Genomic DNA, 11,160 nt, shown 5'->3' with positions numbered 1-11,160 from the left:
ACCAGGTTCATTCCGGAAGATTTTGAATGGCAACAACGCAAGAAGTTCCTCCATGATGCTAACCACTATGTGTGGGATGAGCCTTACTTGTTCAAAATTGGAGCGGACAATCTCTTGCGTAGGTGTGTGGATGATGAAGAGGCAAAGAAGATCCTATGGCGATGTCACAATTCACCCTATGGAGGTCACTTCAACGGGGAAAGAACCGCCACAAAGGTACTTCAATCCGGGTTCTATTGGCCAACTCTTTTCAAAGATGCCAATACACATTGCAAGCATTGTGATGAATGCCAAAGAACCGGATCAATGTCAAAGAGAAATGAGATGCCTCTACAATTCATCCTTGAAGTGGAAGTGTTCGATGGTTGGGGTATAGATTTTGTTGGCCCTTTTCCTTCATCATATTCTAATGAGTACATCTTGGTAGCTGTTGATTATGTTTCAAAGTGGGTGGAAGCCGTAGCATCGCCTAAAGCCGATAGCAAGACGGTAGTGAAGTTCCTAAAGAAGAATATTTTCACCCGGTTTGGTACACCAAGAGTTCTTATTAGTGATGGAGGGTCACACTTTTGCAATGCACAACTTGCCAAAGCCCTAGATCATTATGGAGTCAAGCACAAGGTAGCATCACCGTATCATCCGCAAACGAATGGACAAGCCGAAGTTTCCAACCGGAAGGTCAAACGAATACTTGAGAAGACGGTCTCTACATCTCGGAAGGATTGGTCGGCTAAACTTGATGAAGCTCTGTGGGCATATAGGACTGCTTACAAGTCTCCTATAGGCCTCACTCCTTTCCAAATGGTCTATGGCAAATCTTGTCACTTACCGGTCGAGCTCGAACATAAAGCCTTTTGGGCATTGAAGTTCCTAAACTTTGATCAAGAGAAGGCCGGTGAATGAAGAAAAGTTCAAATGCATGAGCTTGAAGAATTGAGAAATCAAGCTTATGAATCTTCAAAGCTCTACAAAGAAATGACCAAGAAGTATCATGATAAGAAGATCATTCTGAGACAATTCATGCCTGGGCAAATGGTGTTACTTTTCAATTCAAGACTAAGACTGTTTCCGGGCAAATTGAAGTCTAAGTGGTCCGGACCTTTCATGGTTAAAGAGGTCAAACCATATGGAGCTGTTGAGCTTGAGGATCCAATCACAAAAGCCAACTGGACAGTTAATGGGCAAAGACTTAAGCCCTATTTTGGTGGTGAAATTGATCAGAGTTTGTCGACAATTTGCTGGGAGTCACACCCAGTTTTGTAAGTATTTTTATGTTTTAATGCATTTAGGAATAATATCATGATCATTGCAAAGCAAAGCAAGAAGCAATTTTTCAGTTAAGTCTGGGTAAATCTCGCTTCAAGCGAAGTTAATCTCGCTTAAGCGAGATTGGTGTAATTTTGAATTTTGGTTATGGGACAAATCTCGCGCAAGCGAGGTAAACTCGGTCAAGCGAGATTGTTTAAAAACGGTTCCCAACATTTGCCATAACTCCCCTTAACCACACCCCCACCCACTCATTTCCTTTCTCACTGTTTTCTTTCTCTCTTCCCATCAAATTTCTTTTTCTCTCTTCTCTCACACACACAAACACAAACTTCAATTCAAGCATTTCATTACATCAATTCCATTCATCTTACAGCATTCATCATCACTAACAGGTTTCAATCCATGTCATTGCTATGTTTTTATGTTAAAAATTTCATGTTCTTGAACATGTGTAGAACTGGTTAGGCTTAGGGTTAGTGAGTTTGGTGTGATTAGAGACTGTTTCTTTAGGTTCATAACAATGCAAATGAATCAAAATCATCACTGATTTCTTTCAACATTCAATTTTGTACATTTTAACCCATTTTGGAATCTTTGGAAGATAAGGGTTTTGATTGAATGTTGAACACAAGTCTTGATTTTGGTTCCTTTTCATGAATTGGTTTGATTAATTAAGAGGATTGAGGTTGAATTCTGTTGAAAATTTTGTGGTTTTTTGTGTTATGCTGGAAATGGGTCAATTTTCGCAGGTGCTGACCAATCTCGCGCAAGCGAGTTTCTTTAGCAAAAATCTCGCTCAAGCGAGTCTTCAAGTGAATTTCTGGAAAAATCTCGCTTGCAACTCGCTCAAGCGAAGCACAAGCGAGATTGTCTGTACCTATGTTGTTAAAGTCTATTTGCCTTAACCCATTTGATTCCATACTTGTGCTAATCATTGTTCTATACTGTATATGGTTTTTCCTGGTTGTTTTGCAGATGGCACCCAAAAATCAACAAACCAGGAAACGAAAAACCACAGCTTCCTCATCAGGTGTTGTAGACCATCCTGCACCCTTACCCAGAAACCCGGACCGTACCATTTACACATCAAACAAAACCTATGCCAGGTTTCTCGAGCTGAAAAAAGAGAGAACTTGGCATGACAAAATTTTCCGGATTGACCCTGAGGGTGAGTATGCGGACATTGCAGCCGTTTTTACTGAGAGAAAGTGGGAGAAACTCCTTAACCCCTACCCAAAAATCAACCTGGACCTCTTGTGTGAGTTCTATGCCAATTCTTTACCAGATTGTGATGCTAAGGAAATGCACGCTGCGTTATCTTACACCACCACGGTGAGAGGAAAGACCATCTGCTTCGATAGGGATGCGATAAATGATTACCTAGGCAAGCCTTACACCCTACCTGAGTCTGATGACCCTGACACGCCTGCCTTGTGTCCTTATGGGGAAAGAGAGAAGGCTGCTGATTGGAACCTTGGTAAGATTGAGAGGGAAATTTTGCTACCGGGAAGGACGTACATTGAGTCCAAAGCGAGTAACCGCAATTTGGCAGCCTTCACTGATATGAGACCAAAAGCTGGGATTATTTTTAAGTTCTTGGTTCATAATGTCTGGCCAAAAAGCCATGTCACCACAACTCCAAAGAGAGTGATGTCTCCTCTGATCTGGCATATTTGCAAAGGAAGGCCGGTGGATCTGGCTTCGATTATTTCAAGAGAGCTGAAGCATGTAGCTCTCGGTGGTGTAGCAGGACCAGAGACCAGACTTGCTTTTCTCGGATTTATTATGGGATTGCTTAAGCATCATGAGGTGCCAGTCACCGAACCTTTTTTAGAAGAGCTGGTTTCTCCTATTGATGACTGATACATTAGGGGCTTCATCAAGAAAGCTGCAACTAAGTCATTACCTTCCTCCTCTACTGTTCCTCCACCTATACCTCCACCTGAGGATGATCCTCACCAGGACTATCCAGAGCAGAATGATCCTTATCAGAGCATGCCACATCAGGATGCATCTCAGCAGTTCGGTACTTTTGATTTTACATCTTTTCAGGCATATATGGCTCAGTATGAGCAGCGAGCAGTTGAGAGAGCTCAGGCACAGCAGCAGCAAGCCTTTCAGTTAGCTCAAGCACAGGAGCATAGAGATATCCACATGATGAGCCAGATGGCTGCTGTTTTCCGCAGCAACCAGGGGATCTATTCGCATCTCTACGATGCTCACCAGGATCCGAGGTGTTTTGCATTCACTCCTACACAGTTCACTGACTCTTGCATGTGGCCTGGGGACAGGCCAATTTACCTAGGAGGGGGCAGTGGAGCAGGTGCTGATCATGGTGCTGATGATGATCCAGAGAGGACAGCCAGTTTCCATCCATCTGATGACATGGTTGATGATGATGCGGCACACTGACCGCATCTTTTGGATTTTTAGTGATGTTTATTTGTTTTTGACTTCTGCTTTGACTCTTTATTTCATGTTTTTATTTTGGAACAATTTTTATGCTTTTGTACTTTTACTTCTTGAGCATGGTTTTGGGTGTTCAACATTTTGGTTTAATTTCAATTTCATTTTGGGTTAAATAACTTAGCTTGTTGTTTGGTTTTTAACTTATTGCTTTGGATGAAATTTTTGTTTAATCTTGCTTGTGTTTCGTCAAAAGAAAAAGTGCTCCATGGAGCCAATTATTGAGCAAAAGCAGGTGAGTGATAATGATATGAATTGTGAGAAAGCGCAATGCCAAGGTATTAGTTTCCTGTTGTTTTAGGTGTTACTATGAATGTGAAATTTGTACTTCGCACAAAATGTATATCATTTAATTCTTTTCATAAACATAAATAATTTTGAACCACTTAGTACTTAACATAAATGTGAGGTAGCTTCAATCTGTTGTATATATGCTGGAGACTGATAATCACCGTCTAACTTGTTTTAGTTATGTTAAATCTGATAATTATTTTGAATTGTTTGAAAGCATGGAAAGGATCAAGGCACTTTTTGAATTGAGAGTAACCTACTTGACCACATAAAGCCTACCTGTGAGAAGAGCGAGTATCTGATACCCCAATCTGAGCTAAATGAATCAAGTCCTTAAACATGAACTGTCAATATTCATAAGCACAATGCTCATTGAATTTGCCTGAATTTTTTCAAAAATCCAGTTCATGGTTGATTCTTATAGGACTTTGATATTTTTTACTTTGTTGAACCCTTAACCTTTTTGTACTTTGTCCCTTGCCTTAGGATAGGGGAACATTCAATTAGAGTTTTATTGTATTCAAGTTGGGGAGAATAAGAAGGCATTATATGTCAAGTTCTGGTGAAATTGTTAAAATAATCTGACAACATTGAATCAAAGAAAAAGTTGTACATTTGAATAAGAAAAGAAAAGAAAAGAATAAGAAGAGAAAGAAAGAAAGAAAAAAAAATCAAAAATAGAATAAGTTGTCAAGGTTATTGGTTTGATTGTTAATCACTAAAGGTTGTAATTTTTGGTAGGGAAGATATTGGATTTCAAGTTGTATTACAAAGAATGTTCCTCTTTGATAGGCTTTCTGATCAATTGCCCTACATATGACATTTCTTTTGTAGCCCGGCCAAGTTATAACCTTTGCAAGACCTTTTGATCCATGCTTTTATGCTTTTTGATACGATATTTGGATGGACACCTAACTTAAATAGGATGTTAGCATGATTGTTGGATGTGTGTTCATTAACTCACTTATTGTTATCATAGTATTACATTTACTTTTAAAGAAGTGTGTTAGGTGTGGTTCATAGATAGTTATGTTTATGTTTTGAAGTTTATGATGTATATTTTGTGCTTAGGACTTGTTTCACATTTATAGCTGTGCTAGGAATAATGGAGAACTTCATGCTTGCTGGTGCATTCACATTTGAATCACCACGTGAAAATTTTTAATTGATTTGAATTGTTTGGTAATGTGCTAGAAAGCTTGTCCAAAGCCTTGTGAGTTTCCTTTTGATTCTTTTGTTTGAGGACAAACAAAAAGCTAAGTTGGGGAGAGTTTGATAAGTGCTCAAAAGTAATATATTTCATGTGTTAAAAAAGGCATTTTTAGTGACTTGTTATGCAAGTTATCTACGGAAAAGCAATCAATTGTTGTAATTATACCATTTATGCTTTATATGCCTAATTCTACCCAATTTATGCAGGAAATGACAAGCAAGGACCAAAACTCAAGTGTGTGAACAAAGCAAATCTCGCTTACGCGAGATTTCTCCAGGGAGCAGCTCAACATTCGCTTACATCTCGCTTCCAGGGTCGCTTGTGGAATTCAGAATCTCGCTTACGCGAAATCATCTCGCTTACGCGAGATTTCTCCAGGGAACAAATGTAAATTTCGCTTCCATCTCGCTTCAAAGTCGCTCAAGCAGGATTCAAAGGCGGTTTAAGGTTTAAGCAACCTCGCTTACGCGAGGTCAACCTCGCTTACGCGAGATGCATCTTCTTCAGGGATCAGGGCTACGTGGCAAGGCTTCATTGGTCAGTTTTAGATATTATTGATTCTCGCTTGAGCGAGATTTACCTCGCTTAAGCGAGATTACACGAACTTAGCCCTTTTAAATAGAAGTTTACCTCTCTTTTGAACTATTCACTATTCCATTGTTAAATTATATACATTTTAAGAGAGAGGTCAGAGCTATTTCCAAGAGAGAAACACAAAGCAAGTGGTTTAGGAGTAGATTCAACTCAAGATCGCTTTGGACACGAAGGATCTTGACATAGAATCTTCATCTTTCCTTCATCCTTTGCATAGTATACATGTCTATGTGTAGCTATCATCTTCTTTATAGTATTGAGGTAACAAACAAGCTATTATGTAATCTTTTGATCTTTTAATATATAAGGTTCTAGCTTAATGATTCAATATTGTTGTTATTCTTAAGTTTAATGCTTTCAATGAGATTCAAGATGATTTGGACACGAACTCTTGAATCTAGAACTAGAATAACAATCTATCTTATGTTATATCACTCTTGACAAGTTTGTAAACCTTTGATAATTACTTTTAATCAAGATTTTAATGCTTTCGGATACTTAATCAGGCTGAACACGGTCGATTAAGTTATCCGATCGATTTTGTTATCGTTTAAGGGATTTGGACACGAATGTTTAAACGCTAACTTAGAAATAACGATGTCGCTTTGGACACGAAGGATGTTGTAGAAATGATTGTAATAATATTGGTTATAAAGCTAGAGTCTGTTAATCGATCGAGAGATTGCTGCTGTTATGCTTGCTCGTTATCTTATACCACAAGCGAAATAGTTCGATCTCCTCTCGTTTTTACTTTTATGTCATTTGTGTATATAGTGTTACAAACAAACAATTTATATCCAAACCCTTAATGTGAACTATTGTGAAAATGCTTATGATTAACGTAACTCCCTGTGGAAACGATCCTATACTATACTAACGTATATATAGATTTATTACATGTACAAAGAATTTACATCATTCATCTGGTCTTAAATATAAGAAAATATTCTTTTTTTAGTTTCATTGAATAACTGATGTATCTGATTTATATAATAGGCTAAATGTAATTTGTGACAAACTAGTCCCACACAAACCTAAATCAGAATTTAAAAAGGAAATAGTATTTGTGATGGGCATGTCCCTCACAAACGTAAACAAGAATTTATTGGGGACAAAACTACTGCAACTGCACGATGAATTACAGTTTGTGACGGAAGAAACAACCAAAAATATCAACTATTTAGAAAACAATTTGTGCTCGTTTAAACAGTCATAAATTCAAATTCTTATTTTGGGTCGTTTTTGGCTCTAACAAACTAAAAGGTTTGCGACAAATTTTATTTTTTAGTTGTGAGGAATTTATTTGCCACAATTTTTTTAGTAGGGTTAAAATGTAAAACATATTAGAGTGCATTTGTTTTGTTTTTTTTTTTTAAGTTAAGGGGGCCTCAATTGACCCCTCTTAAACCCTGCCTTCGCCCCCTGTGGAAATCTAAAAATCGGAGGAAAAAACAACGACAGTTGTTGAACTACAACAAGAGAATAACATATCTAAACATAAAAATTACAACTTATAAACTTCTCTGAAAACCCACGACCCCAATACACCATACTCTCAAAGTCAAATATCTGAACTACATATCATAACACTCTTAAGACAAGAGTATACGAGAAAAGAAGAAAGTCGGATACAAGTTTAAAGTATTTCCAACCGGTGCATCTTGGAATGAAGAACTAGAACAATATATATATGTTTGACATCTCTTTCCACACACAATGTGAGACATTTTTCCACATATTTTAATCAAATCCAACAATATCCATCTTGATTGAAATTGATAGATCTTATGCTTCCATTGTCTACAAAAACAATTATGGTTTGAAAAACCTAACATACTCCACCATAAATAGTATACTTGAGTTGGAGATAAACCATAAGATATTCTAATGTCAAAAATAATGTTGAAAAATAATGGTACAACTTCCATGTTGTCTTTCTGATGTAGTTCTTCAGCCATTAACAAAATCTCACATCACATTGTGCATCTATTCCAATTGATGCTCGTGTGCTAACCAATACCTTGTGTAATATCGGCGGTATTAACTTAACCTTAACTTGCATATTACTAGTTATAAGTGATTCTTCCACCAAATTTCTCAATGAAAAACTTCACAACAGAACTTGGCATTGCAGTTGTATTTGTAATACAATTTTGTTTTAAGTTGAGTGGCAATTTCAATTTTCAATGCAATCTAACTACTTTCTCTGTCATAAAATGTTTCACATATGTTAATGCATAATTTGGACTTTTAATTATCTATTAGCAAAAAATATTAAAAATATATATTTTGAAAATATTCATAGAGACAAATTCATCTTATATGCTATTATTTGTCCTTACATATCAATAGAAAAATAGAGTCAAAGTATGTTATGTGAATAATGTATATTTCAAAGATGCTCAATCATTTTGGGACAGAGTGAATACTTTATTTTATTGTTCACTAATACTTGCATTATTCTAAAATGAATAACTTAGCTTCGGCTTTATATTTATGACAATGTAAATACATTAATACTTGATTAAGAGTAATTTTATAAAAGTATTATTATTTGTCTTTCATTTATATTTTATTGTAAGGTGTTTATTTTACTCTCTGCTTAGAGAATCTCAAATACCATGTATTTTTTTTTGGCAAAATATTATTTTAACTATTACAATATATGAATATTGCCCCCACAGTCTAAATTTTTTTGGCTCCCCCACTACTACCAGAAAATAAGAATATATGAAATTTATTACAATACATAGACTTCTCTCAATATTCCACGGCCTCGGTGTAACTACACTCTACAAAACAAATACTTGAACTACATCTCATAATGCATGAAGACAAGAAAATAAAAGTGGAAAATTGGATACAAAATGCATCTTCAACAACCAGAGTTAATATATACAAGTCTCTCTTCTCCAAAAAAAAAAAAAAAAAAAATACATACTAGGCTTTCCCTTTCTTTACCATACTAGGCGATGTGAGATATTTTTCAAGATTATTTAATCAACTCAAACAGATATAACACACATCTCATATTTTAAGTACTTGAATAATTCTATAAGAAAAATTACTTTATCTATCATATTGAATAACGAATTTTAATATTTTTAAGTGGGTCATTTTTGTAATAGTATTTTTTATCAATAAAAACACCCTCTTTTTAGTGGTTTTTTTTTTAGAATTCAACGGACTTTCTATATCAAGTTTTATTTTCTTTGAATAAAATTAATTGAGTGTGTGCACTATCAAAGGTCTTAGTCATACCCATATCACTGGTCTTAGTGGGCATTGATCTTGGTGACGTAATGGATGTTACCTTCTTATGACCCGATCAAGAAGGAGAAATAAGTGAGCACCTATAAAAACATTTCTACTTCCAAGTAAAAAATTCCTGCAGAGGAGTAGCTTAGTGATTTGAATTAAAAATGTCGAATGAGTTATATGTTATAGGTCAAAAATTTAATCTCTGTTATTAATACTTTTTTTCATCTCGCCTAATGAATTAATTACAAATATTTTAACTCAAAAAAAGTGCTTAAGCAGAATTTACTAATTTAGTAAGATAAACAGAGCTCATATATTGGAAGAAGAGAGACCTTATTAAGGCACTAACCTGGATGCTTCGTTTACTTGTGCTCTACGGTTGACATCTTAGATTCAAATTTTGACACACACACACACACACAGATATATATAGACACACACACACACACTAAGGTTGCACCAAAATAAAATAAAATCATATATATAAGTAAAGGAAGTGGGACATCATTTTTCAGGCAAACTTTGGTTTGTTTGAAATTATGATAACCCCACCAAGAAGAATTGGAGATGAAATAGAGTGAGATTCAAATTGGAGTATTTATGTTAATACTAATATTACACATTGGCTGTAAAAAAAATGAGATGCAAAATCTAGCATTTTTCGAAGGAATGCAAAATTCAGCTTAAAATATATTATAAGTTAGACAAAATTACTCTATAGGTCTTGTATCTTATTTATTTATAACATTTTATTCTTTTATCTATATTTTTGGTCCATTTAAACTTTAAGTAATTTATCTTTTAAAGCATGCACAAATAAATTCTCTCTTTCAATTTTTTTTTTATTAAAAATACAGTTGACAACCCTCATAGAATAATCTTAAGTTTGTTAAATATTTTTATTAAAAATAAAGAAGCCAAAAAATTTATGAAACATTCATCGTCATCTTCTTCCTTAAATTAAAAAACATTTCTACTCAAATATATGACAAAATAACAAGAATGTCAATGTTATGCTCACCTTCATCTTAAAAAAACTGAGAAAAATGAGAGGAGGTTATCAATGTTTAGCAAGGAATAGCCGAGAGAAATGAGTGAGGTGAAGGTTTTTGATGACTATGTTGATTTGGAAGTCGTGAATGGGTGTACTGGTCAAAGGTATGGTGATGTTAGCGGTAATTAATTGAAAATTTCGGTTATTCAAAGAAGATGGAGGTGAACATATATAGCACTAAGATTCTTTCTATTTGGTATGTGTTTGAATTTTTTATTTATTTTTTATTTAAGGAAGAAGATGATAAAGATAGATGATGACGAATGTATTCATAAATTTTCAAGGTTTATTATGTATTTAAATAAAAAATATTTTTTAAAAAAGATTTTGCTATGTTGCTTGGCAACTCAGTATTTTTTTAATAAGATTAAAAAATGATTTATTTGCGCGCATTTAAAAGATAAATAACTCAAAGTTACAAATAAATAGAATAAAGGTCCTTAGGGTAACTTTAAAAATTAACATTGTGAAATGAAAATGATCAATTATGTTTTTTTTTTTTTTATGACCAGGTGTTCTCTGTACACAACTACAAAGACTAATTCATCAAGCTGAATTGGACCGCAATAGATAAAAAAAAGCTCTTCATCAAGAGAGATTGATTATATTAAAAGCATATGAAGTGTAGATTAAATTTAAGTAATAAGTATTACATAAAAAATCAAAACCAACAAACAATTGATCAATGTAATATATAATATTCATTAAAATATAAATAAGTATTAAAATTTATTTATGAAGTTTGGTTCAGTTTTGAAAAATTTATCAGAAATCCTATTTGAGTGGGTTTTACAAAACGATATCCAAACACAACTAATAATAGTCGAATTTAGGTCGTTTTTGTTTTTGTTTTTTTTTTGTGTATCAATTTTATATTGAACCAGTTTGAATTTGTACAACCTTAAAATTGATTAATGCAATATATCATACTAGTAAAATAAATAAATTGGTATTAAAATAACTTATGATGTTTGGTTCAGTTTTGAAAAGTTTATCCGAATTTCGGTCCAAA

This window comes from Medicago sativa, chromosome 8 (assembly GCF_051527215.1).
Source record: "Medicago sativa cultivar Bolivia chromosome 8, Bolivia_mono, whole genome shotgun sequence".
Classification (NCBI taxonomy): Eukaryota; Viridiplantae; Streptophyta; class Magnoliopsida; order Fabales; family Fabaceae; genus Medicago; species Medicago sativa.
Note: the sequence above shows the minus strand (reverse complement) of the source record.